General features: G+C 37.0%; 1 protein-coding gene across 19 annotated transcripts in view; it reads left to right on the top strand.

Moving 5' to 3' along the window:
• The window catches only part of CCDC88A (coiled-coil domain containing 88A), a 133239-nt gene that overhangs the window by 1417 nt on the left and 104217 nt on the right, over positions 1–27605 (top strand). The window lies entirely within an intron of this gene.

The following is a 27605-nucleotide window of genomic DNA, read 5'->3' as shown; positions in this document are numbered from 1 at the left end:
TTTACTGTGAAGTTATGTGCATTTGATGCAGAAATGTTTCTTATTAACCTTTGTGTTTGAAAATAAATGGCTCAGAATTTGAAACTGGTGAAGTAATAACAGATTTCAGAAGAGAGAATTTCAAACAATAGTTCTGATTGGTGAGGAACTGTTGCTGTAGCAAATAATTTAAATGTTATTAAATCTTGAGAAGATGGTTTATTGTGAATTATTAGATTAATATTTGGGGGATCATTTTAAGGTATTAGAGCTAGTTTTGAAATACAGGTAACTGAAATCTTGATGACAACTAGGCACATCTTTGTCTTTTATGTTTATGATATTGGGTTTGTATTAAGTAGGAAAGTTTTGGAGATGGGAATTGAGTATTGAAATCATATTGGTAGCTGCATCAGTGAAATAAAAACTTCATTTTTGTCATTGTGTACTATACATGTATTCTGTGTACCTCAGTATAGGTTATGAAACTGAATTTTACAGTTGCACTTAACATAATGTATAGTTAGCCTTATTTCTCTTGAATAGAATCTGATTACAAGAGTAGTTCGGAATTTTTAATTTCAAAACATTCTAATCTTTTATATATTTGGGAATTTCATGCAATTAATAAATGTTACTAGAGAATAAGTCTGCGGTTAATAGACTAATGGCTTAACATAAAGTATCAAATCTGTATTTTTTTTTCAAATCTGTATTTTATTGGAAATTAATTTTTTTAGATTTTTTTATTTAAAAGAGAGTAGAGTCAAATCCATAAATAATTTTTCCAGTGGTAACTTCTCAATCTGTGTGCTTAAAGAGTTTGTGTGCTGTTTTTAATGTATGTGTTGATACTACAGGGACGTATCATACTAGTGTACTTTTTCTAAAAGTGTTTTATTTGTATGGTCACTCAAAGAAATATGTGTGTTATCAAAATGTGTATATATGAATTTTTTTTCATAAGAAAGTAAAAAGAATGTAGACATTACCTATGTCCAGGGATAGTAAATATGTTTTTGGCAGCTTTCCCATGGAACTATTTTTTATTTTTGAAATATTCCACTATTTCCTAAGCAAAATGGTAGACTAATTAAATTGACTTCTATTTTAGGGAACGCACATGACAGGAAGGGTAGCCATTATAGTAGATACTCAGAACTTGTTCCCCTGTCTCTTTTTTGCTTGTTTTTAGACAGAAAAATTTGAATTTGTACGCTGATCTCTAAAAAAAAGATAGGTGTATTTACAAAAATAGGAAAATACACTACTTTAGTTTTCCATATTAATGGTTTTTATTTGAATGATTCTTTTTCCAAAAAAATATTTAATTTTTTTTTTTTTTATTCCTAAATAGTTAGCCGAGATGCTAAAAACAGTTTAGCTTGTTTCCAGTTTACACTTAAAAATATATACGTATATTTTGAAAGCAATGGTGTTCCAAAATAGTAGTTGCCAAGTTGTTTTTGGGGAGAACCTCAAGTCTGCTTCTGTTTTCAGTTCCACCTCCCAGTTTCTTTAAAAGTTTTTTCAGTGCCCTAATTCTGTTCTGAGTGACCTATATGAATGAAAGGATAAGAAAAACAAAAGTATGCTTTAGCTTTTTAAAAATAATTTGCTAAAATAAGATCAACATAAGTTTGTTACCCAGTAGGGTAACAAAAATACACATTGTTTTAAAGCTATATTTTGCTAATTTTGAGATCATTAAGGTTTCTGTTAAGCACTTAAATTAATGTTTGATTTAATGTACTCTCTTAAATTGTCAGTTGAAATTGTACCCAGTAAGTTAACCTAAAAGTTAGTCTTAGTCTAAGTAATTTCTAGATTACATTTGGTTAATAGAATTTGTGAGTAAGAATCCTTTGTAAGTGAAACTTTTTCTTTATGTTTATTGTGCTTGGGCTTCATTGAGCTTCTTGGATCTGTGGGTTTGTCGTTTTCATCAAATTTGAAGAATTTTTATACACAAACACACACACACAAAATTTATTTATTATTTTGCTTCCGCTTTCCCCCTGCTGGAAATCCAATTACATGTATATCAGGCTTCTTGATGTTCACTGATGTTCTCTGTTCAAGTTTTTTCTAGCCTTCTCTGTTTCATTTGGGTAATATTGCTAAGTCTCCAAATAGTACTCTTTTTTTTCTGTAATGTGTAATCTGTTGTTAATCTCATGTAGCATACTTTTTTATTTCAGACATGGTTTTATCTCTAGAAATGCTGTCTTTTTTTAATATCTTCCACATGTATAGCTTTTCATGCTCTGTCTTTCGCTTGAACGTAGAGAATTCAGTTATAACTGGCTGAGGCTACAGGTCTGCAATTCATCTGTCATTTCTGGATTGGGTTTGATTGATTTTTCTTATTATGGATTGTGTTTTCTTGCTTTTGTATGCCTGGTAATTTTTGATTGGATGCCAGGCATTTTGAATTGTACCTTGTTGGGTGTTGCACATTTTTGTGTTCCATTAAATATTCTTGAGCTTTGTTCTGGGATGCAGTTAACTTGGAAACAGTTTGAGTTTTTCAGATGATCTTGCTTTTTAGTGGTTAAGTACTATTATTTCACTATTGAGGCAAAACCCTTCTTAGTACTCTATCTGGTAGGAACAAGAACTATTCCTAGACTTGCATGAGCTCTTGATGATATTCCCTCTAGTCCTTTTTGTTGGTTCTTTCACTGTCCTTGGGTAGTGTACTTACACATATGTACTCATAAGTACTCAGGTGAAGACCTGAGTGGTCCCTTTGTAGATCTCTTGATCTATCTGTGCAGCTCTCAAGTACTCTGCCTTGCAATCTCCAGACTAAATTATGTTTCCTCAATTCGGGGAGACCACTGCTCTGCCTGGGTTCCCCATCCCTGTTTTATGGGCAAGAAATTCTTTCAAGGTAGTAAAGTAAGCTAGGGTAATTGTAAGTCTCATCTTGTGTGTTTCCTGTCTATTGGAAATCTATTGTTCTTTGTTGCTTAATGTCCATTGTCTTGAAATAATGCTTGCTGTATTTTGTCTTTTTCCTTTTTTCCCCAGTTGTTTCAGTCACCAGGGTAAATTTGGCTCCAGTTATTCCATCTTGGTCAGAAGTGGAAATCTATTTATAAACTTAAAATTACACTTTTTTTTTATCCTTACCTGAGGACATTTTTGCATGTATCCTCAGACAGAGCGGGAGGGAGAGAGGGAGGAAGAGAGAGAAACATCAATGTGCGAGAGACACATCGAGTGCCCGCCACCCACACGACCTCAACTGGGGCTGGGGACAAACTGTAACCGAGGTACGGCACCCCCAGCAGGAACTGAACCCGGGACTCCAACAGCTGAGCCAAACTGGCCAGGGCTACACTTTTTAAAATATACTTTTTTATTGATTTTTTTTTTTAGAGAAAGAAACATCAGTATGAGAAACATCAATTAGTTGCCTCCTGCAGACCCCCCACTGGGGATTGAGCCCACAACTCTGCATGTGCCCTGATTGGGAATTGAACCAGGATCTCTCAGTCCATGGGACGATGCTTAATCCACTGAGCCACGCTGGCTGGGCTAAAATTACATTTTTGCCCTGCCACTCTTGTATTTCTGCTTTCAAGTGGCACAGAATTTTGTTATAGGAGCTTTATGGTAGAATTTTATTTTCATCTGAAGTGTTAATTAGCCCTGGCCGGTTTGGCTCAGCAGTTAGAGGGTCGGCCTACGGTCCAGAGAGTCCCGGGTTTGGTTCCCGCTAGGGGCAATGTGCCTCGGTTTGTCGCCGGCCCTGGTTGGTCGTGCGGGTGGCAGCCACTCGATGTGTCCCTTTCACGTCGATGTTTCTCTTTCTATCCCTCTCTCTCCCTCCCACTGTATCTGAACAAAAAAATGGAAAAATGTCCTCGGGTGAGGATTAAAAAATAATAATAATAAAGTGTTAATTAAAAGTAAGAATATTTATTAATTTAGTGACTAGATTTGCTATTTCAGACCTAGAATCTGAATGTAAAGAGTTGATTTCTTCATGCCAGTTTACTAACTGTGCCTTATACTTTTGGAGTTTGTTCACTGACTTGGGATTCACTGTATTCAGAGATGAATCCTGGATTTCATTGAGTAGCTCATTGAATCAAAGAATCTCTGTAAGAGCTTGTGACATGGTGTCAGTCCTCTTTAACTAATGGGAAGAGGAAGCTATTTAGAGATCTGTAATGATGGGCCAGCTCTTCTGCATGCTGCAGGGCATTTTCCTACTTCAACCAAATGAAGTAATTTTTCTCAGTGCTAGTTATATACATAGGGCTCAGTGACAGTGAAGTAGAAATAATTGTCTTTCTGTTTGAGATGTCATTCAATTTTGTAACCAATTTTGAATATTACTTGCTATGAATTTTTAAGGAATTTGTGACAGTAGTTAATTTTATAATCTTTAAGTTTACAAAGTATGCTATTTATATTACCTAAGCAGTTGAAAATATGGATAAGTTAAGGTTTTAAGTACTGAGAAATTTGTTAATGTCAAAACAATATTTGGAATTACTCTGATTCAGTCCCATTAGATAGCTATAGAGATCTACACTTGAAATACTTAGTAAATGTGATATACTTGCTATGACTTTCCTTATTTTAGAATCTTGAGTTTAAAGGGACTTGAAAAGTCATCTACTGTGAAAATCGTTTTTTTATATTTTTTATTGATTAGAGAGGGAAAGAGAAACATTGATGTGAGGGAGAAACATGGATCGGTTGCCTCCCATATGCACCGTGACTAGGGTCAAACCCACAACCTAGGTATGTGCCCTGACTGGGAATTAAACACACAACCTTTAGGTGCATGGGATGACACTCCAACCAACTAAGCCATCCTGCCAGGGCTGGAAAAAACATTTAAAAAAAGATTTTTTTTTTCTCCGTGTTGATTTTAGGGAGAGGGAGAGAGAGAGAGAAACATCAATGAGAGAGAACATTGATTGGCCACCTCCTGCATGCCCTCCACTGGGAATCAGACCCACAACCTGGGCATACGCCCTGACCAGGAATCTAACTGGCGACCTCTTGGTGCATGGGTCAACGCTCAACCACTGAGCCGCGCTGGCCAAGGCTGGGAAAACAGTTTTAATTAAATCCCTGACACATGGTCTTCCAACTTCTGTTTAAGTATTTCCTGAGAAGCAGTTTCATCAAGTAGCTAAAGTAACCCATTTGTCTAATAGAGGAAATTGACAGAAATGTTCCTTAGTTCCATCAATGCTTAAGTTTGAAAAGTAGATTGTACTATTTTTATGACTTTAATAATACTAAAATTACTTATAAAATATATATGGCATTGACCCTGAATTTTGATATGGTCACTCTCAAGGTTTTCTCATCGTACCTTATAGTTCTTGTTTGTTGCTTATTTTAAAACACACTCATGATGTAGTTAGAATTGCTATTTTATTACCAAGTTTTGTGATTTACCTCCCAAGTATTTCTCAGATGTGTCCCTGACCGTTGGAGTAATGCAGTAGCCCCTAGCTGGTCTTTTTACCTTTGGGTTTGCTCCCATCAAGTTGTCTTTTCATCTGTGATCATATGAAACTTTTTTTTTTTAATCCTCATCGAGGATATTTTTACATTTATCTTTAGACAGAGTGGGAGGGAGAGAGAGAGAGAGAAACATCGATGTGAGAGAGACACATTGACTGGTTGCCACCCTCATTACCCCAACTGGGGCTGGGGACGAAGTGCAACTGAGGTACATGCCCTTGGCCGGAATCAAACCCTGAACTCCCTGAACTGCAGGCCGACACTCTAACTGCTGAGCCAAACTGGCCAGGGCATATGAAACTTTCTAAAACACTTTTATCTTTCAAATGATTTCAATAGCTTCTGAGTAAACACATTATTTAAGCATCCAGACTCCTTTGAGATCTGGCTGATGACCACGTCACTAGTTTTATCTTTGCGTAGTACCTCTCCTCAGTGCATATCCTAAGATTAAACATATTTATAGTTCCCGAAGATAAGCTGTATTTTCATAGGTCTCTGTGCCTTTCTATACATTCTTTCCTTTTCCAGAACATTCTCCCACCTCCTCACTGTTGCTTTCATAACTGACTGCTGCTTACTTACCGTCACTTCTCTGCCATTCCCTGGCTCATCCTAGGTTTAGTGTACTCCAACTCGTGCTTCTCTCAGACTCTATATATACTACTCTATATATACTTTGGTAACAGCATTTATCTCATTGTAGTGCAGTTCTTGGTGTGCTTGACTGTGTTGACTACTTATGAATTTCTGGAAGCCAGGGACCTAATCTTCCATCTCTCTGTTCCTAGCATAGTGCTTGACATAACAGTAGGTTCTTGATACACTTTTGTTGTTTGAATGAATAATAGAGAGGGTATGTGGTAAAGTGGAATGAATTTGGGCTTTGAGTCAGACAAACTTGGGTTCATTTCTTACTGTGCTACTTACTAGTGTATGATCTTAAACAATTTATTTATTATATTCAGATCTCAGTTCCTCTGTCTTTAAGATGGGGGGGTAATATTTCCTTCCTGGAATAGACATAATCTGTACTAAGGGAGGGATAGTGTCTATTTTCTGTTTTGTTGACTATGATATCTGCAGGGCTGGTTGCTGTCATTAATATTATCCTGTGCTATACCTTACCTACCTATTTATATTTCCTCAAACAAGTTATAATCACTCACAGTTTAGTTTTGTATGATCTTTGTGGGCGTCACCTCTGTTTTGCCGTATGATCTTTCAGCAAGTTATTTACTCAATTTCCTCCTTTATAAGCAGGAGAAAAAGAGAATCAGAGGGCTATTATGAGAATTTAATAGGATAATTTGTACACAGTGCTTAGCATGTATTACAGAAGTTTAATGAATCTTAGCCGTTGATATCTTTTTTTTTTTTTTGGTACGTGCCCCTAGCGGGAACTGAACCCGGGACTCTCTGGTTCGCAGGCCAGCGCTCCAACTGCTGAGCCAAACCAGCCAGGGCTATTCCTATTATTATAATAATTTTTCTCTACACTGTCCCCCCCCCCCTTTAATATCCTCATCTGAGGATATGTTTATTGATTTTTAGAGAGAGAAATAGATGTCAGTGACAGAGAAACATCAATCACTTGCCTCCTTGACATGCCTTGACCAGGAATCAAACCTGAAACCTTTTGGTGTTCAGGACTATACTCCAATTGAGCTACCCAGCCAGGGCCCCTCCACTTTTTTTTGCCTAGCAAATTTCTACTCATTCTTTAACACTCCCTTGTAAAGTCCCTTAGCAGAGTTAATTGCGCTCTTCCCTATGATCCCATATCTACCTTTACTAAATTGTTAAAGTGATGTGACTACTAGACAGCTTTTAGAGCGGGAAGTGGGAGACCTTTTTTCTGCCAAGGCCATTTGGATATTTATAACATCATTCATGGGCCATACATAATTACTTTGCTATATTTGGTCAGGCTAATTTTGTGAAGCATGTGATGTTAACTGGTATTGATTTTGCTGGCCTCATATGGCCCATGGGCCTGATGTTTCCCACCCCTGCTAGAGATTTTGTGTTACCTATCACCAGCACCTATCGTAGAACCTGGCGTATATCATCGCCACTTAGCATAGACTTGGTATGTCGTAAGTTTCCAATAAATGTCAAAGGCGTGAATGAAGACATTTTGTAATTTTACTCATTTTTGAAAATTTGAGGACACTATCTAGTATTGTAGGATTTAGTTTGTTTTACCTTTTTAGTTTGTCTTCTATTCTATAGTCCATGGTTCTGTCTGCTATTAGAATGCCTAGTTCCTTCAGTTTGGTTTCCAGTAACTTTCCTGATGGAAGTCCAACATACTGATATTTTTTGTCCACAGCCTTATGTCTTGATGTCTTCAAACGCAATCCATAGTGAATGTCTGATTCTTAGTATGACATATATCTGGTTAAACTATGGAAAATGATGAGAACCTAAAGAAGAACAGGTGAACTAGTTGCTACATATGGGAGTATTTTTAAATTTTTAACTGAAATTTCTCTTTGTAATATGTGTTAATTATGCAACAGTAGTCCTCACAGAATAGATGGAAATGAAGACCAATTTTTAACTATTCTCTTTCAGAAGAACACCAGTTGACCTTCATTTAGGATTTATGAAACAGATTAGTACCACTCCTAAGCATAAAGTTTCAGTGTTTTAAAAGAAATATTTGCTGATTTAATTGGTATTGAGATGTCTTCTAATATTTCAATTTAGTAATTGGTAAACTAGCTGCTTTTAGAGAGTGAGTGTGGTGCAGAGGAAAAAAAGGTGGACTTGAGAGTTGTAAGTTGAAATCCTGGATTACTCATTTAATGTATTTAACCAATTATTGAAATTAGAAAACAACCTTAATATTCTCTCAAGTCCTATATTATTTTAGTTGTTTTGCTAGTTAAATAATTAGTAAAATGAGGCTGATGAAAGTCATAAACTTTGTTCTGAGTGAGAGAAGGCCTGCCTCTAACATTGGTGAGACTGAAGGCAAGCATTTATTTACCACAAAAGGCCTAAACATTTAAAGGTTCTAAACCAAGTAACAAATTGTTAAATATTTCCTGGTCCTTTATCTTGATAAATAAATACACCTGCATAATGGTTTAAAAGGAAAGATTCAGATTTAGAATTTGTGGAATTTAGAATTCATAAGCTCACAGTTTTATATCCTAGTGTTCCTGACTCTGTTGGGCACCACGAAGAGGTTTCATCTGTGTGCCTGTGGACATCCTGCATTCATGACTGCAGTCCAAGCTTTTGCACTCCCTTCTCCAAACAGCTGCTTCTTGACCCAAGGGTGTACACATCTGTAGCATAGTCCATCCTTAGGACAAACCTGGGGAAAAGGCCCTGAAATTGGGTTAGAGGTATTTGGGCAAGAACTTTCAGAGTTCCTGATAATTGGAGTGTCATCTAGAAGGGGCATGTATGGGTACATTCTCTTGTTTCCTAGAATCCTTGACCAGTGGGTTAGGGGCATGGCCTGAGGAGGGCCTGAGTGGGACTCAGGGCATAGACCTTTTTTTTGCCAGGATCTAAATACAGTATTTATTTAGTGAGAGGGATAAAGGGATGGTTCATTCAAATAATCCATTTGTTTGGTGAATTGTATCTGAGGACTTAACTTTATGACAAACTATCTGCTAGGTACTGGGACTGTGATGCTGTATAAGATATGGTCTTTACCCACTGTAAGGGGGTTGAGCATGTAAACAAATCGTAATGTGATACATGTGCTATATAGTGGAATTATGGTCTTGATCCATGTTGGCATAAAGAGAAGAGATTATTTAATGAAGGAAAGGCTTCTTGGAACATTTGAACTGGGACATGAAAGTTGAGTAGAAGCAGTCAGGTGAATAGGAGTCATAAACAGTGAGAGTAGGGGGAAGGATATTTTAAACTAAGAAAATAGATATGACTATAAAGGGTTGAATCGGTGAACTGTAGGGTATTTTATATGGCCATAGCAGAGATTGTATACTTCTTGCACCTGGAAGATGCATTTGAAGAGATGGGGAGTGGAAGATACCATGTTCTTAGATACCATGTATAAAAGATTGGGTGTCCCCCCCCCACCGTGGAGACATGTATTAGTTCACGTTCTCCGTGAAGAAACACAACCAACAAGATGTGTGTACTCACAGGGAAGGGAAGGATTGAGGGGACGGGGGCAGGGAGGAAGACTGATTTTTTTTTTTTTTAATTTTTATTGTTGAATGTAGAATGTATTACAGATGTTCCTCATTTTTCCCTCATTAACCCCCTCCTCCCCACTCCCGCCCCCCCTCCCGCCTTTTCCCACACTATTGTCTGTGTCCATTGGTTATGCATGCAAGTTCTTTGGTTTATTTCTTCCCACCCCCCAACCCCTTTCCCTTTGAGGTTTGTCAGTCTAGCAATGAATTTGTACTTCTTAATCCCTTCACCTTTTTCACCCATTCCTCCAACCCCCTCCCATCTGGCAACCAACAAAATGTTCTCTGTATCTATGAGAATGTTTCTGCTCTGCCTGTTCATTTTGTTTATAGATTCCATTGTCGATAGATATGTATTCATTGCCATTTTGTTTGTTCATATATTTTATATTTTCTTCGAAAAGACCCTTCATCATTTCATATAATAACGGTTTGGTGGTGGTGAACTCCTTTAACTTTTTCTTGCCTGGGAAACTCTTTATATGGCCATCGATTCTAAATGTCAGCTTTGCAGGATAGAGTAATCTTGGTTGTAGGTTCTTGCTTTTCATCACTCTGAATATTTGTTGCCACTTCCTTTTGGCCTGCAAAGTTTCTTTTGAGAAATCAGCTGACAGTCTTATGGGAACTCCCTTGTAGGCAACTAATTGCTTTTCTCTTGCTGCTTTTAAGATTCTCTCTTTGTCTTGAACCTTTTGCATTTTGATGATGATGTGTCTTGGTGTGGGCCTCTTGGGGTATATCTTAGGAAAACAGATTTTAAGGAATTGGTTCTTGAGATTGTGGAGGCTTGGCTAGTCCAAAATCTCATGGAGTAGGCAGGCAGGCTGGAGACTCAAAGAACTATTGCGTTTAAAGGCATTTTGCAATAGGAGGTGTCTGTACCATTAAGGCCTTCAAATGATTGGGTGAGGCCCACTCACATTATGGAAGATAAGCTGCTTTACTCAAAGTCCATTGATTTATATGTTAATCTTACTCAAAAAACACATTCACAGAACATTCAAAATAATATTTGGCCAAATATCTGGGCACCATAGTCCAGCCAAGTTGACACATAAAATTAATCATCGCAACTAATGTTTCTGAAACTGGGCCCACAGACATTTGGGGGGGGGGGTGTTCATGAGTACTTCTGGAATTTCAGTTTTCATTTCATTAAGTTATTTTTCAAGAGGTAGTAATAACAAAATTATTTTGCAGCAGTAATTTACATCTGAAAGTTTTATTCATAGACTAAGACTAGTTTCTTAAGCTACTTTCTTAGACTAGGTCCATGGACTCTTAGGATATGTATGGACTGTTTCTCAAAGATTTTTGATAATGTTCTTTCTTTAAAAGGTGTCACTACCTTACTCCAGCTTGAAAAACAGTAATATAGACTATACAAATCATAGATAGAATTGAAACAAAAAGCATTTGAATTTTAGAAAGATTGATGTTGGTGCTGATGAGGGCCAGAACAGAAATAGAATTGCTCTATTAGTGATAGTGGAAGAGAGATAACACTGAAGTGGTGGGACTTGGTTACCAGTTTGATATGGAGAATCAGAGAGGGATGAGTCTAGGGTAATTACCAATTTTTTTACTTGGTTAAAGAGTGGATGGGTATTGTGTTTTGTAAGTAAGACATTACAGGGGAATGAAAAGTTGAGGGAGGGGAAGTGTAGAAAAAAAGTTCTGAGTTATTTTGGATTGTTTGGTGAATAGTGAGAATATCTTTTGGGCAGGTGGAAATAAAGTTCTGGTGCTCAGGAGAAAGATCTAGAATAGAGATAGAGATGGAATTAGATTTTAAATTTGGAATAGAAACTAAGGATTTATGTGTTAGGGAAAAAATATAGATGAGGGCCAGTGACAGTTCCTAGGAGACAGCAACATTAAAAGGTTGACGGTTTAAGGAAAGTGGAAAAATTACACAAAGCTACTGGAAAGAATCACAAAAGAAGTCAGTTAAGATGAATACAAGTATTGTCATGCAGGGTTGATGACTTGAGACTTGGAAACCACACATTTGTAGTGGAGCCAATCAGCATGGTTGAATAACTTATTCAGTAATGCTTAGCTGCTCAGAAACTGACAAAAATATTTGTAGAGTTTATTCAGAATTGGGGACTGATATGTAGAAATGAGGTGGGATGTTCTCAGGCATATAATTGAAATGAATAGAGTGTGAGCATTAAAATGAGGAAAGCAGATGTCATCAGGAGGTTGCAATAAGGATGAAGAAGAGTAGGTTTAGGAGTGAGAGGGGATGGAATAGGTTGAAGTCAGAGAGGACGTTCAGAATTTGAGATTTTGGATGTTGCAATTCTGAGCCGATTTAGGGCCAACATTAGACAGTGTTAAATGGGTGGATAAAATATAATAGAGCCCTGGCCGGTCTGGATCAGCGGTTAGAGCGTCAGCCCATGGGCTGGAGAGTCCTGGGTTTGGTTCCCACTAAGGGCATGTACCTTGGTTGCAGTTTGGCCCTGGCCCTGGTTGGTCGTGTGGGTGGCAGCCACTCAATGTGTGGGTGGCAACCAGTCAATGTGTCTCTTTCACATTGATATTTCTCTCTCTCTCTCCACCCCTCTCTCCCTCCTGCTCTATCTGAAAATAAATGCAAAAAATGTCCTTGGGTGAGGATAAAAAAAATAATAATAAAATAAACCTTATTTAAAAAAAAATAGAATAGAGTGAAAAGAACTAAAGTGGAGAAGGAATTTACTTCCTTATTCTTTATGCAGCTATGATCTCTTGATTATCACTAGAGTTAGAAATGAGTATTTTGAGTTAAAATAGAAAGCTGGAAAGCAAATAGCTAATTTTAACAGTTATTATTAAAGAAAATTTTAATAGTAATGTTAAATGTAACTTTTTATTTTAGCATAATCCTTATGTTAAAAATCAAACCCTGCCCTGACTGATTTGGCTCAATGTCTAGTTAGAGTGTCAGCCTGCAGACCAAAGAGTCGTGGGTTCGATTCCAGTCAAGGGCACATACCTCAGTTGTGGTTGGTCCCTGGCCCTGGTCTGTGTCATGCGGAAGGCAACCAATCGATGTGTTCCTCTCACATCTATGTTTCTCTCACTCCCTGTCTCTCTTTCCCTCCCACTCTATCTGAAGATAAATGGAAAAATATCCTCTGGTGAGGATTAAAAAAAAAAAAAAAAAAACATTCAAACACTGGGAATAGCTCAGTAATTTTTTAGGAATTAAAAAAAATGGTATGTGTGTATATATATATTTTTTTTATTGATTGATTTGAGAGAGAGAGAGAGAGAATCATCAATTTGTTCTCCCATTTAGTCATGTATTCATGGGTTGCTTCTTGTATGTGCCCTGACTGGAGATTGAACCTGCAACCTTGGCAACCAAATGAGCCACCTGCTCATTTGTAATTTGTAATTTCTATTACAATTTTTTTAAAAAATATGTTTTTATTGAGCCTGGCTGATGTGGCTTCGTAGTTGAGCATTGACCCATGTACCAAGAGGTGACTGGTTCAATTCTCAGTCAGGGCACATGCCCAGATTGTGGGCTCGATTCCCCAGTGAGGGGCATGCAGGAGGCAGCTGATCGATGTATCTCTCTGACATAGATGTTTCTCTCTTTCTCTCTCTCCCTAAAAAATCAATAAAAACATATTTAAAAAATAAAACTTACATTGTATTAGTGCTTGGAACAAAGCTGGAGAATAGACAAGGACAAGTAGGGAAGCTAGGTAGGTAGTAATGGATGGTTATCTGTGCTTACTGTGGTGAGGTTTTAGATCAGGGTGGGCTGTTTGGAACAAATTCAAGAACTACTGCAAAAGAACCCTGGTGGAATTCTAGATATAGTGTATGAAAGGGAAGAATGTAATGATGTGAAGGTTAAAGCTGAGCAGACAGACTATGCATTTGTAGGAAAAATGAAGTGGAGTTTAGATATTTAATTTTGCGTGAAAAAATAGGAAATTTAGTTTATTTTTGTTTTTTATAACTTGCAACTAAAAACATTTAAATAGCCTGGCAGTTGTGGCTCACTGGTTGAGCATCGACCCATGTACCATGTGGTCGCCGGTTCAATTCCCAGTCAGAGCACGTGCCCAGGTTGTGGGCTAAATCCCCAGTGGGGGGGCATGCCAGAGGTGGCCAGTTGATGTTCTCGCTCATTGATGTTTCTATCTCATTCTCCCTCTTTCTTCCCCTCTCTCTAAAGTCAATGAAAAAAACAACAATAAGAAAAAAAAACCATTTAAATATATAATATAGCAATGTGTTTTGACAATGATGCCTAATTTTGTATGAGAAACATTTCAATAATTATGTATTTGTGCTCTTGTTTAAATTCTCATTATTGTTAGTGTATATTTTATTATAAAATTTATTTGATGAAGTAGTTTTGAAGATGTGTTATTGCAGTTCTTTTGGGGTATTGGAATGCTTTAAAGTCTACATTTAGCCCTGGCCGGTTTGGTTCAGTGGTTAGAGTGTTGGCCTGCGGTCCAGAGAGACCCGGGTTCGGTTCCCACTTAAGGGCGTGTACCTTGGTTTCAGTTTGTCCCTGGCCCTGGTTGGTCGTGTGGGTGGCAGCCACTCAACGTGTCTCTTTCATATATATTTTTTTTTCTATAGAGTGGGAGGGAGAGAGAGGAAGGGAGAGAGAGAGAGAGAGAGAAACATCGACGTGAAGGGACACATCGAGTGGCTGCCACCCGCACGACCAACCAGGGCCGGGGACAAACTGCAACCGAAGTACGTGCCCTTAGCGGGAACCGAACCCAGGTCTCTCCGGACCGTAGGCCAACGCTCTAACCGCTGAGCCAAACTGGCCAGGGCTCAACATGTCTCTTTCACGTTGACGTTTCTCTCTCTCTCTTCTTCTCTCTCCCTCCCACTCTATCTGAACAAAAAAATGGAAAAAAATGTCCTCGGGTAAGGATAAAAAAAATAAAGAAATAAAGTCTGCATTTATAGGACATAACTTATCTAGGAGATTTAACAATTCCCTGAAAACTCGGTTGCATTATAACCAACCAATTGTTAGAATTTAACCATCTTTGTGTTACACTTCCGTTGTTAGGTTTGAAGTTTTATCTCTGGTGTTAGAAAGAGTTCAAAGCATTTTTTCAGAGTTTGGTCACTGTTGTTCTTAATACATTTTTCTATTTTTTGAGGATATTCATATAATTACTTGAGTTACTTAATCTGGAAGAAAATCCCAGTCTTCTTTGCATACTTCTCCAGAGGTCTTTTGTTGTTGCTGTTTTTCCTTAGTTTTAAATTCTACAGTGGAGAAATGAAATCCAGTATTTATTGAATATTGCACATTTCTTCTAAATGGCCCCATTATCCATCAACTTTGCCTCTCACAGCTACTTTAAAAATATTCTAAATCGTATGTCATTTATTCCTCACTTACAATCTAGTGATCCATTTTACTAAATTAGAAGCTCCCCAAGCTGTTTACTTCTCTTGGGCCATTTGTAGACCATGTTGCAAATTTCTTCAGTTTGTCTGTTAATAATTCCTTACCTCCCCCATTTGTGTGCCTTTCCTCTAACTTATTTTTCTGTTCATCACCCTTTTAATACTATACTTGTTTGTATCCATGGCTATTTTTTCTCTTTTATTTTACTTCTTTTTTTTTTTTTTTATCCTCACCCGAGGATATTTTTCCATTTTTTGTACAGATAGAGTGGGAGGGAGAGAGAGGAAGGGAGAGAGAGAGAGAAACATCGACATGAAGGGACACATCGAGTGGCTGCCACCCGCACAACCAACCAGGGCCGGGGACAAACTGCAACCGAAGTACGTGCCCTTAGCGGGGACTGAACCCGGGTCTCTCCGGACCGCAGGCCGACGCTCTAACCGCTGAGCCAAACTGGCCAGGGCTATTTTACTTCTTTTTGTTGTATGCATTTTTTCTTTCATTTTCACCAGTCCTTTGTAGTGCTTTTTTAAAAATTAATTAATTTTTTAATCCTCTCCCCAGGATATTATTCTATTTATCTGGAGATATAGTGGGAGGGAGATAGAGGGGAAAAAGGGAGAGAGAGAAGAACATCGATGTGAGAGGGATACATCAACTGGTTGCCTCCCACATGACCCCGACCAGGACCGGGGGCAAACCGCAACCGAGGTGCGTGCCCTTGGCCAGAATTGAACCAGTACTTCATTGGTCCACAGGCCGACACTCTACTGCTGAGCCAAACCGGCCAGGGTCTTAGTAGTGCTTTTTAAATAGGCATCTATAATGTTCCCTTTAATTGGTGGGCTTAAAATAAAGTTAGCTTATGATCCTTTTGGAACACTTTTATGGTACACTGACAAGGGCACAATAAACCTATATTATGGCGATCTTACTCTGCTCTTAATAGAATTCATATTCTTAGAGTTATCCTTTATGGGGTTATTTTTTTCTTCTTCAATCCTCACCTGAGGATATGTTTATTGATTTTAGAGGAAGAGGAAGAGAGAAACTTCAGTGAGAGAGAGGAATATTGATTGGTTGCCTCCCATATGCCCTGATCAGAGATTGAACCCGTAACCTAGGTATGTGCCCTGACTGGGGATTCGACCCAGCAGTCTTTTTGGTGTATGGGATAATGCTCCAACCAACTGAGCCACCTTTTTTTTTAATCCTCACCCAAGGATGTTTTTTCATTTATCTTCAGATAGAGTGTAAGAGAGAGAAAGGGAGAGAGAGAGAGAAACATTGATGTGAGAGAGAGACATTTATCTGGAGATAGAGTGGGAGGGTTGCCTCCCGCACCACCCGACCAGGGCCGGGTATGAACCACAACTGAGGTACATGCCCTTGGCTGGAGTCGATCTCATGAATCCTTGGTCCACGGGCTGACACTCTAACCGCTGAGCCAAACCAGCCAGGGCCTGAGCCATCATTTTTAATATTAGAGAAACTGATGATGAAAAAGGATTTTCTTATTGTAGTTAAAAACTTTTGAGGTTACTTTTTAAGACTGTATATGTTATTAGAACAGATTATTCTTTGGAAAATATTTTTTAAAGTTTTTCTTATTTTATTTTATTATTAGTTTTTAATCCTCAACCGAGGATATTTTTCTATTTATCTCCAGACAGAGTGGGGGGTGGGGAAACATTGATGTGAGAGACACACATCGATTGGCTGCCTCCTGCATGACCCTGTCCAGGGCCAGGGACCGAACCTCAACCAAGGTATGTGCCCTTGACCAGAATTGGACCCATGACTCTTTGGACCGTGGGCAGATGTTCTACTGCTGAGCCAAATTGGCCAGGGCAAGTTTTTCTTATTTTAGAGGGCCTTAATGCTCCACAAAAATAATAATGATAGCCCACCCAGGGTGGCTCAGGGGTTGAGCATCGATCCACGTACCAAGAGGTCGCTGGTTAGAATCCTGGTCCAGGTTGTGGGCCAAATCCCCAGTGGGGGCATGCAGGAGGCTGCTACTCGATGTTCTCTCCTCTCTCATCGATGTTTCTCTCCCTGTCCTTTCCTCTCTGTCTCTAAAAATCAATAAAGAAAAATAAATTTTTTTAATGACAATGATACTTGTCACTAATTATTAATCAAGTGAACTATTTAAATTATTCTAGGAGGATTTATGGACTTCAGATTAAGTATCCTTAACTGTTTTGAATTGATGGTATGTAGGTGAAAGCATAAGTGTCACTAATGATGGAAAGTAACCTACTTGTATATCTACTCAGTTTGAGATTTCTTGAATCTCTAGGACTGATTGGGTCTGGAGCAAATACTGTCCTAGAATATTGATTAAAACAAATCTCTGTGACCCTATTGTAAGGAAGGTTGACCACCGTATGAATGAATATTGTTACTTTATGAAGGCACTGATTACCATAATATTAAGAACTCAGGTCTCCATACCAAGAACAGGAATTGATTTGCCAAATACAGTGGTTCTCAAAGTAAGATCAGCAGATTCTTGGGGGTTTGCTTGTCTGTCAGGTCAAAATTATTTTCATAATATTATTAAGATGTCATTGGCCTTTTTGGCCTGTGTTGCAAAAGCATCGATCTTGCAAAGCAAATGTTGGTAAAACTTCTGACACCTTAGCAATCAATCAAGGAGTGGTACCAAATTGTACGGGTAGTCATTGTATTTCTTCACACAATGTACTTGTAGTTAAAAAGAAATCCAGTTGTACTTAATAATGTCCTTGATGAAGCAATAAAAGTTATTTTACTGAGTCTTGATCATTGAGTACATATCTTTAACATTCTGTAGGACAAAATGGGAAGTATGCATTAAACATTTCTGTTGTATAAGGAAGTGTGATTATTATATCATGGAAAAATACTCATGATTTTTTGAGTTACAAATTGAACAAGTCGCTATTTTTGTGGAACACTATTTTTACTTGAAAGAACTACTGAAAACTATAGTTATTCAGATTTGAGTATTGGGTAGATATTTTCTCAAAATGAACAAAGTGAGCCCTGGCCGGTGTGACTCAATTGGTTGGAGCATCGTTTCATACACTGAAAAGTTGCAGGTTCTATTCCTGGTCAGGGCAGATACCTAGGTTGTGGGTTTGATCCCCAGTCAGGGTGTGTATGAGAAGGCTACTTGATCAATGTTTCTCTCTCTCTCTCTCTCTCTCTCTCTCTCTCTCTGTCTTCCCATCTCTAAAATCAATAAGCATGTCCTCGGGTGAGAATAAAAAAATAAATAAATGAACAAAGTAAGCCTGTCACTTCAAGGAAAACAGCTGATAGTGTGTATTATCAGTGACAAAATTTAAATTATAGAACATATGAGCTTAGTAGCTTCTCAATATTTAAAGAGTTTTCTGATGAGATTGGAGGTGATATTAATCAGTTATTTTATCTAATTCAGATAAAATCAAGGTTAAATGCATTTATAGTATTGGATTTTTATTCTTTTGTGCCTATTTGCAACTGTTAAATCAAAACATTAGTTCTGTTTGTTAAATCAGTGAATATCAAACCATACTGCTAGCTTAGTCTTGGGCTGACTAGAAGATGTCACAGATAATATCTTCAACCCTTGAAGGAGGTAACTTAATGTTATGAGAAAGTACAAGAGGGGGACTGTGTCCATGATCTCTATGTGGTAATTACATGTCACATACCTCTGTAAGAATGAGTGTTCAGTCATTGTAAAGATTGAATTCGTTAATATATGTGAAAATATTCTGTAGATATATAAAGTATTAATATTAGGTTTTATTGGCCATCACACACAGTGATTCAGTTTGTGAAAAATGGGAGAAATTAAGGTAAAGGAATATATATATATATATATATATATATATATATATATATATTTTTTTTTTTTAATCCTAACCTGAGGACATTTTTTGCATTTATCTTCAATAGAGCAGGAGGGAGAGACGGAGAGAGCGAGAAACATCCATGTGAGAGAGACACATCGGCTGGTTGCCACTCACATGACCCCAACCAGGGCTGGGGACAAACTACAACTGAGGTATGTGAACCGAACTGGGGTCTTTCTAGTCCGTGGGCCAACACTCTAACTGCTGAGCCTAACCAGCCAGGGCTAAAGGAATTTTTTTGTTATCCTCACTCGAGGACATTTTTGCATTCATCTTTAGAAAGAGCAAGAGGGAGAAAGAGAGAAAGAGAACCATTGGTGTGAGAGAGACACATCATCTGGCTGCCACCCACAGAACCCCAACCGGGGCTGGGTACAAACTGCAACCGAGGCACGCGCCCTTAGCGGAAACTGAACCTGGGTCTCTCTGGACTGAGGGCCGACGTTCTAACTGCTGAGCCAAACCAGCCAGGGCTAAAGGAATATTTTTAAAAAACAAACTCATCTCAAGGCTAAGATAGATACCTTACTACTTAGATAACCCTAAATGGCGATAATATTTACCCAATTAATTATTTTTCATAAAGCAGTCATTCTGGTATATACACATTTGAAGTTAGATATGCAAATATCTTTTAGTTATTTCAAATGTTTCATAGTGACATGCAAATGTTATGTTATTGTGTACTGCCATATAACATATCTCAAATATTTAAAAAACCGTGTATACAACTAGTTTTAAATCAGAGTGGTATGATCAAAAACGAGCACATGTAGTTGTTAAGCACCAACACTAAACAGATGGTCCAAGAGGATACATAACAGGTTTACAGTCTGGTTCGAAGAGCATAAAGCCATTAAAACTATCAGATTTCTGTTTCTTATAGACATTGTCAATGAATAAGTAAAGACACAATCCTTGGTTATACAAGGGCCAAATCTTAGACTATTAGTGTTGTAGAATTGCTAAATATTCCTTCATCTATTACCCTAATTTAAAAATAATTATATACTATGGTAGATAATAGTATTGCCTGTTTATTGAAATTAATGCATCTTGTCATAAGTAGGTCATTTATAAATGTGAAATTGCTTGAGGCTCTCTTTTGCTGTCATGTTGCATTTAACTTCTTGCTGGACAGATTTGAGCTATATTGCTAGGCTGTCTGCCTCGAAAGCATTTTTCAGTTTTTATCTTACAAAAGGAATGGTTGATTTGAGATTATGTTGGTTTGGAAAGAGCTATTAAAAAGATACTTGCTCATGTATCACATATGTATCCTTCAGTTGCTCATCTTTTATTTTAGAGAAAGGCCTTTCCAAAAATAAATTCTTTTTTTTAAGGTATGTTTTCATTTTAAGGTATATTTTCAAAGGGAGTAATCAAAACTTCATTAATTTTGACTATTCTGTGTTAATTTTTTTTTTAGCATCTGAAGTATTAAACATAAAGATAATATTTAGAATACTTAATAGACTACAATTTCTTTTTAGAGAATTTTGGAGTCACATTGTACTATATACTGTTTGTTTAAATTACTGTATGTGCTGTGACTTTTATTGTGTAAAGAAATAAACCTTAAATTACATGAAGGAATAGAGTGATTTCTGTCTTTGTTTTATAGAAGAAATTTTTTGTATTGTTTTATTTTCTTATGTTTATGTGCAGTCTCACACATCTTATGACTGAATCTCTAACATTGAATGTGCTTCAGCTAAGTAACAGATACAATTATTTTATTTTTTCCCTAGAATTAAATACAATGACCAGGCTTTATAAAATAGATTTTTTTGTGGGTATTTTTTTCCTCTTTTAAAAAAATATTTTAGCTCCTTTGGTTAGAGTGCCTACCCAATACTACAAGGTTGTGAGTTCAGTTGCTGATCAGGGCACATAAAAGAGTCAAACAATGAATGCATAAATAAGTGGAACAACAAATTGATGTCTCTCTCTCTTGGTCTCATTGATCCTAGGGCCGACGCGGGCCGACGCTCTAACCGTCAAGCCAAACCGGCCAGGGCAAGATTTTAGCTTTTTAAATGTCCCATCTCTGTTTCTTCTTGCCTTGTTTTTCTAATGTATTATAAGTTCAGTTAAATCAGTAATTAGTATTTACATTAGTATAAGTATACAGGGTGGGGCAAAAGTAGGTTTACAGTTGTTCATATGAAAAATAATACAATAATTAATAAATGGTAATACGAAAATAAACTCGTGTACTCACAACTGTAAACCTACTTTTGCCCAACTCTGTATAATGTTTCCTGCAGAGCCAGGTAGTGTATCATTATTACATTTTTCTTTTAAACAAACAGTATTTTTCTGGAAGTTACTGATGTTTTTGATTTGCATAATTTTCAGTGAGTCTTTCCTTAAATATTCAGCTATTTTTCATAGGAGTGGAGATTGGGACTTTTCAGGCAGTTTCATCCAAGGTTAGTTTCTCTCACATAAAGAAGATAACATTATTGGGGTGAAAGGGCTTGTTTTCCATGATCCTAACATATGTCAGTTTGATCCTAACTTGCATTAGGTATGCATCAAATGGGAAACCCAAGCCTTGTAATGGAAAGTTTATTGCTCTCTAGGTCCATGCCTAGAGTGCTTAGCAGTTATGTTGGTATCCAAGTCCAGAAAGTTTATAGACTGTGATGTGATATCCAATGATTCTAAAGAAGTAGGAACTTTCCAGTTTTGTTTGCATACTAAAATAACTTGTGATTAGTACAGTATAGATTAGAAACTGAAACTGAGGCTTTGAGTATCAGCCTGTTCTACCAAAGAACTCCACTCACTATTCTATTGGATTTCCTTGTGAGGCTACTAAATCATAGAAATCCCCTCCAATTCCATGTAACTATAGCAAAGATTTGTAAACACAAAGCACCACAGTTTTATAAAAAGTTTCATTTATAGAAAACTTTCATTCTCCTACCTTTGAGATCCTTGTTGAATGTGAGATTAATTTTAGGTGTTGAAGTACTTTTCTGTAAAAATTTCAACATACTTTCTCTAGCTTATCTAAATGGTATTTTTTACTTTTCCCCAAATTCCTAAAATAATTTCACCTGATAACTTTAGTTATATAAAAACTAAATGGTTTTCTCTTTTTATATTCAGAAATTGTCTTAATTCGTTATAAGCAATCTTTTTCCAAGGCTGGAAAATCTTAATATAAAACTTAGAAGTAAAATTTTTTTATAAAAACTTTTTTTTTTTAATCCTCACCTGAGGATACTTTTCCACTTCAGATAGAATGGGGGGAGGGAGGGGAGAAAAGACGGAGAGAGAGAAACATCAACGTGAGAGAGACTCATCGACCAAGTTGCCTCCCGCAAGACCCTGACCAGAGCTGGGGATGAACTGCAACTGAGGTACATGTCCTTGACCGGGCGTGTCTTTGGTCTGCGACTCTTTGGCCTGCAGGCTGTTGCTCCAACCACTGAACCAAACCATCCAGGGCTACAAAAACATTTTAAAAAATGTTGCCCTGGCCGGTTTGGCTCAGTGGTTAGAGCGTCGGCCTGCGGTCCTGAGAGACTCGGGTTCGGTTCCCGCTAAGGGCGCGTACCTCGGTTGCAGTTTGTTCCCGGTCCTGGTTGGTCGTGCAGGTGGCAGCCACTCGATGTGTCCCTTCACATCGATGTTTCTCTCTTTCTCTCTGTTCCTCTCTCTCCCTCCCACTCTACCTGAACAAAAAAATGGGAAAATGTCCTCGGGTGAGGATAAAAACTTGCTAATTCTTACAAGAGCTATAGGCAAAAGAGATTATAGGCTTTTGGGCAACTGATATTTCAAAATATGAGGAATGTTGGACATAAAATTTCAAAAGAAACTTAAAAACTTTATTTTTTTTAAAACACTTAACACAAACTTTGGCCCTGGCCAGGTTTGTTCAGTGGTTAGAGCGTTGGCCTGTGGACCAAAGAGTAGTGGGTTCGATTCTGGTCAGGGGCATGCACCTCAGTTGCGGTTTGGTCCCCAGCCCTGGTCAGGGTCGTACGGGAGGCAGCCAATCGATGTGTCCCTCTCACATTGATGTTTCTCTCTCTCTCTCTCTCCCTCTCATTCTATCTAAAGATAAATGGAAAATTATCCTGTGGTGAGGATTAATGAAAAAACAAACACACAAACTTTGTAACAATTCTGTCAGGGACAAAGATAATATTTACTTTATAAAATTTAAAAAATTAGGAATGAAGTCACACATGTTTATTAGAATATTAGACATCCGTCCCAAAGTGTAATAAAAATTATCTAGTGTCATGTAATAATGGGTTTGTATTCTAAATATGTAGTTTTTTTTAGTTTCTATACATTTTCAGTTATAATATTAAAATCTCTTAAATATTTGTTGTCAGAATTAAATACCTAGATTTATAATAAAATATCATTGTAGCCCTGGCCGGTTTGGTTCAGCAGTTAGAGCATCAGACCCAAGGACCTAGAGTCCTGGATTTGATTCCAGTCAAGGGCCTGTACCTGGGCTGTAGGTTTAATCCCCTGCCCTGGCCAGGGTCATGTGGGAGGTAGCCAATCCGTGTGTCTCTCACATTGATGTTTCTCCTTCTCTCTCTCTCCCCCTCCCTTCCACTCTCTCTAAAAATTAATGGAAAAATATCCTCAGGTGAGGATTAACAAAAGCAACAAGAACAACAAATTATACACACACACGCAATTGTAATGAACTGAAGGGGGAAGGTAAAAATTTTTGATTACTGTGAAAACAATTAGGAATATGCTCATACAGTACAATAAAAATAATTATTATATGCATGGGTTTTATAGGTAACATTGCTCAAAACTTTTTCTGTCAGTCTTTGTTTTCTTGAATGGTTCTATAAGAGGAAGAGGCTGAAAGAATAAAGGAAAAAGACTAAATCTTAGTCAAATTACTACTTTGGACTTGAGTTTCTGATTTATAGTGCAACCAGGTATTCTTTGAAGTATTTTTTAAGTCTGAATATTGTCATTGAATAGGAGACATTCATGAATGAGAAGTGTGAAAGGGCATTCAAATACAGTTAAGAAAATAGAAATAAAAAGGTGGAAGAAGACTAGGAAGGAAAGATATTTGCAGAAAGCCTCTGATTGCAAATGAATTTTTCATACCTCTGTGTAGTATACCTAACATTTTTGTTGTTAGGGTTCCTACTCTTTCAGTTATAGGTACTATATTCTTCTCCACAATGGTAGTTTGACTTAAACGAAGTTTTTATACATTAACTAATACGGTCACATTAGGTACTCATTGAGTATTTGTTTAACTTACTGACTAAAAGTGTACCAGAGCTCATTTTATAAAACAAGATTTCCCTTCAGCTCTCTGGGTTTTTAAACATGCCTTCCTGACCATGTGGCTGTTTGTCTTTGTCTGCCATGACACATGATCTGACTTCTGTCATATAGTCTCCTTGTTTTTGTGAATAACTAGTTCGGGTTGATGCTTTTACCTCAGAGACCCACTTTTCCGGTTATACTCTCGTTTGCCTTGGGCTGTTCATTATTTCCCTGGATCTAAGCGTAAATCAGATCTAGCCTGCCTTACTACTCTTCTCCCTTGTTCTGTAGATATCAAATTATAGTTTAGGACTCTGTTATTCAATTGATCTTTGAAACACAAAACTTAGTAGAGAGTGTCTATTTCAGACTTCCAAGTGAGTTGTTAGTTTGGAGAATGTCATCTCAGCTCGTATTAGGAAGCAACAATTTTTAAAACACTGTGCTTAGTCTCAGATTGCTTATTGTTATTTTTATTCAAACAATATTTGTGCTAGGATATAGCTAACTTTTACAGATAAAAATGTGAATAACATATGACCCCTGTCAGAAGGTTACAGTCCAGTGAGAAGTGAGGCATAAAGGAAATTACTAGAAGGAAGATCTATGATAGAATTATGTACCCAAAAAGGGGAATAATGTTATACTGTGTGGTGGAGCTGATGGAATAAATAGTTTAGGAATGTGAGGATTATTCAGTATTAGAAGTTGTAACAATATAATTTACTACATTAACATATTAAAGGAGAAAAATCAGATGGGAGCAAATATAGGAAAAATTGGATAAAATTCAGCACCCATTTAGATGTTGAATAGGAATAGGAGGGAACTTAACTTGAAGGAGGATGTCCATCAGAAAATTATGGCAAACATTGTGTTAATGGTAAAACATTAAAAGCAATCCCATTACATTTGAGAACAAGATAAGGATAGTTTTTATCTCTATTATTATTTGTTACTGCAATGTGTAAAGAAATAGAAATAAGATATAAATTGGAAAAGAGGAAGTAAACAGTTGTTTGTTGATAATATGATTTTCTTTTACCTTAAACCCAAGAAAATGAACTGAGTAAACTAAATTTTGAAAGGTGGTGAATGAGCCCTGGCCAGTTTGGCTCAGCGGTTAGAGCGTCGGCCTGCGGTCTGGAGAGACCCGGGTTCGGTTCCTGCTAAGGGCACGTACTTCGGTTGCAGTTTGTCCCCGGCCCTGCTTGGTCGTGCGGGTGGCAGCCACTCGATGTGTCCCTTCACGTCGATGTTTCTGTCTGTCTCTCCCTTCCTCTCTCTCCCTCCCACTCTATCTGTACAAAAAATGGAAAAATATCCTCGGGTGAGGATAAAAAAAAAAAAAAAAAGAAAGAAAGGTGGTGAATGAGAAGTGCAGTATAAAAAAAACTAGTTTTCCTGTTATACTCTAGCAATGATAAGTAGACAGTGTAATGGAAAACAAATCCATTTCACCAACAAAAACTCAAATAAGAAAAAATGTTAATTGTGTAAGACCGTTTTAGAAATTTAAAAATTTATTAATGCAAATGTTAGTTTTTATTAAATTAATATTAGCAAAATTCTAATAAATTACCATGAGGTTTATCATAGAACCTTATAAATATCCTAAAATTCATAGAAAAGAGCAGTATGTATTACTAACCAGGATGATTTAGAAAACAAAAACAAAAGAGGGGCTTGTTCTGATAGAATCACAATAATAATAAACTATAGTATATAAAAAAGGTTTTAATGACATAAGAATAGACAAATGGATAAATAGAATAGACTCCAAAAGTAGACTGACACTTAACATGGGAATGTAATATATCATAGAGATCAGTGGGAAATGATAAGCTCTTTAGTAATTGGTGTTGGGATAACTGAGTATCAATATGGAAAAACTACAAATTATATTCAAGAAGACCTCCAAGAGCACCAACAAACTATTAGAATAAGGAAGTTTAGCAAGGCTTTTAAAGATAAGAGCAATACACAAAAATTGATAGCATTTATGTATCAGTAGTAACCTATTAGCAATATATTTTTAAAATATTACATCCAGCCCTGGCCGGTTTTGTTCAGTGGGTAGAGTGTCAGCCTGTGGACCAGAGAGTCCTGGGTTTGGTTCCTGATAAGGGCACATACCTCCGTTGCAGTTGTCCTCACCCTGGTTGGAGTCATGCGGGTGGCAGCCAGTCAGTGTGTCTCTCTCACATCAATGTTTCTCTCTCCTCCCCCACCCTTCCTCACACTATCTGAAGATTAATGGAAAAATATCCTCGGATGAGGATTAAAAAAACAACAAAATAGCAAAACTAGAAAACTTCTATACAACAAAGGAAACAACAAAATGAAAAGGCAACCTATAGTAGTTATCAAAGTAATTATAGTAATTGATTATGGTCCATTGAATGTTACAGGGAACCATGAGTGTACTGATATAAATAAATTGAAGATTGGTGAAGATCAGATTATTGATAAAGTTTCAAAGTGCGTCCTCCCAAAATAGTTAATAATTACAAAAGAAAAATAGTAACTATGATGGAGAAAATTGGCAGATACCAGTTTAAACAAGTGATAAAAGTGAGTGTCATCAGTAATGGGACAACTTCTTAGGATGCATTGAAAAGAACACAGCACCTCTTTTCTGTTTTTCTGTTAAAGATACATAACCTGAATTTAATTAAGAGTCATACAGAATCTAATCAGACAAACCCAATTAAAGGACATTTTATGAAATAACTGACCCTGTAACCTTTTAAAATGTTTATTAGGTCATGAAATTCAAGGAAAGATTGAAATTTTTTTCAGGCCGAAAGAGATTAAAGATTGCAGTTCAGACTACTGAATGTGAATTGTGATTCTGAACTAGATTCTTTTCCTATAAAGAACATTCATTTATTATTTGGAACAATAAACCTGATTGGATTCTAAATATTAGATGGTACTAATATGTCATTGTTAATTTTCTGATTTTGATAGTATATGTGTTTGTAGAACGCATACATTTAAATATTCAAGGACTATTGAGTATTAGGTCAGCAAATTATTCTCAAGTGATTTAGAAAAAGGACTGTACTTTTCCATGCAACTTTTCTGTACATAGGTCACTTAGTCTTTGTTCATTTCAGTTCTCTCTCTCTCTCTCTCTCTCTCTCTCTCTCTCTGCTTTGGATTTTTTTTTTACAGCTATGTGTTCAAGTTTACTATCTACTGTTAAGCACATGCAATGAATATTTTATTTCAGATATTGTATTTTTTTAGCTTTAGAAGTTCCATTTCAGTTTAAGTTTCCATTTTTGTCCACATAACATTCATGTTCTTTTCTTTGTAATTTAATATATTTAAAATAGCTGTTTTAAAGTT

This window comes from Molossus molossus, unplaced genomic scaffold (genome assembly GCF_014108415.1).
Source record: "Molossus molossus isolate mMolMol1 unplaced genomic scaffold, mMolMol1.p scaffold_m16_p_15, whole genome shotgun sequence".
Taxonomy (NCBI): Eukaryota; Metazoa; Chordata; class Mammalia; order Chiroptera; family Molossidae; genus Molossus; species Molossus molossus.
This window is presented reverse-complemented; position numbering and strand designations above follow the sequence as displayed.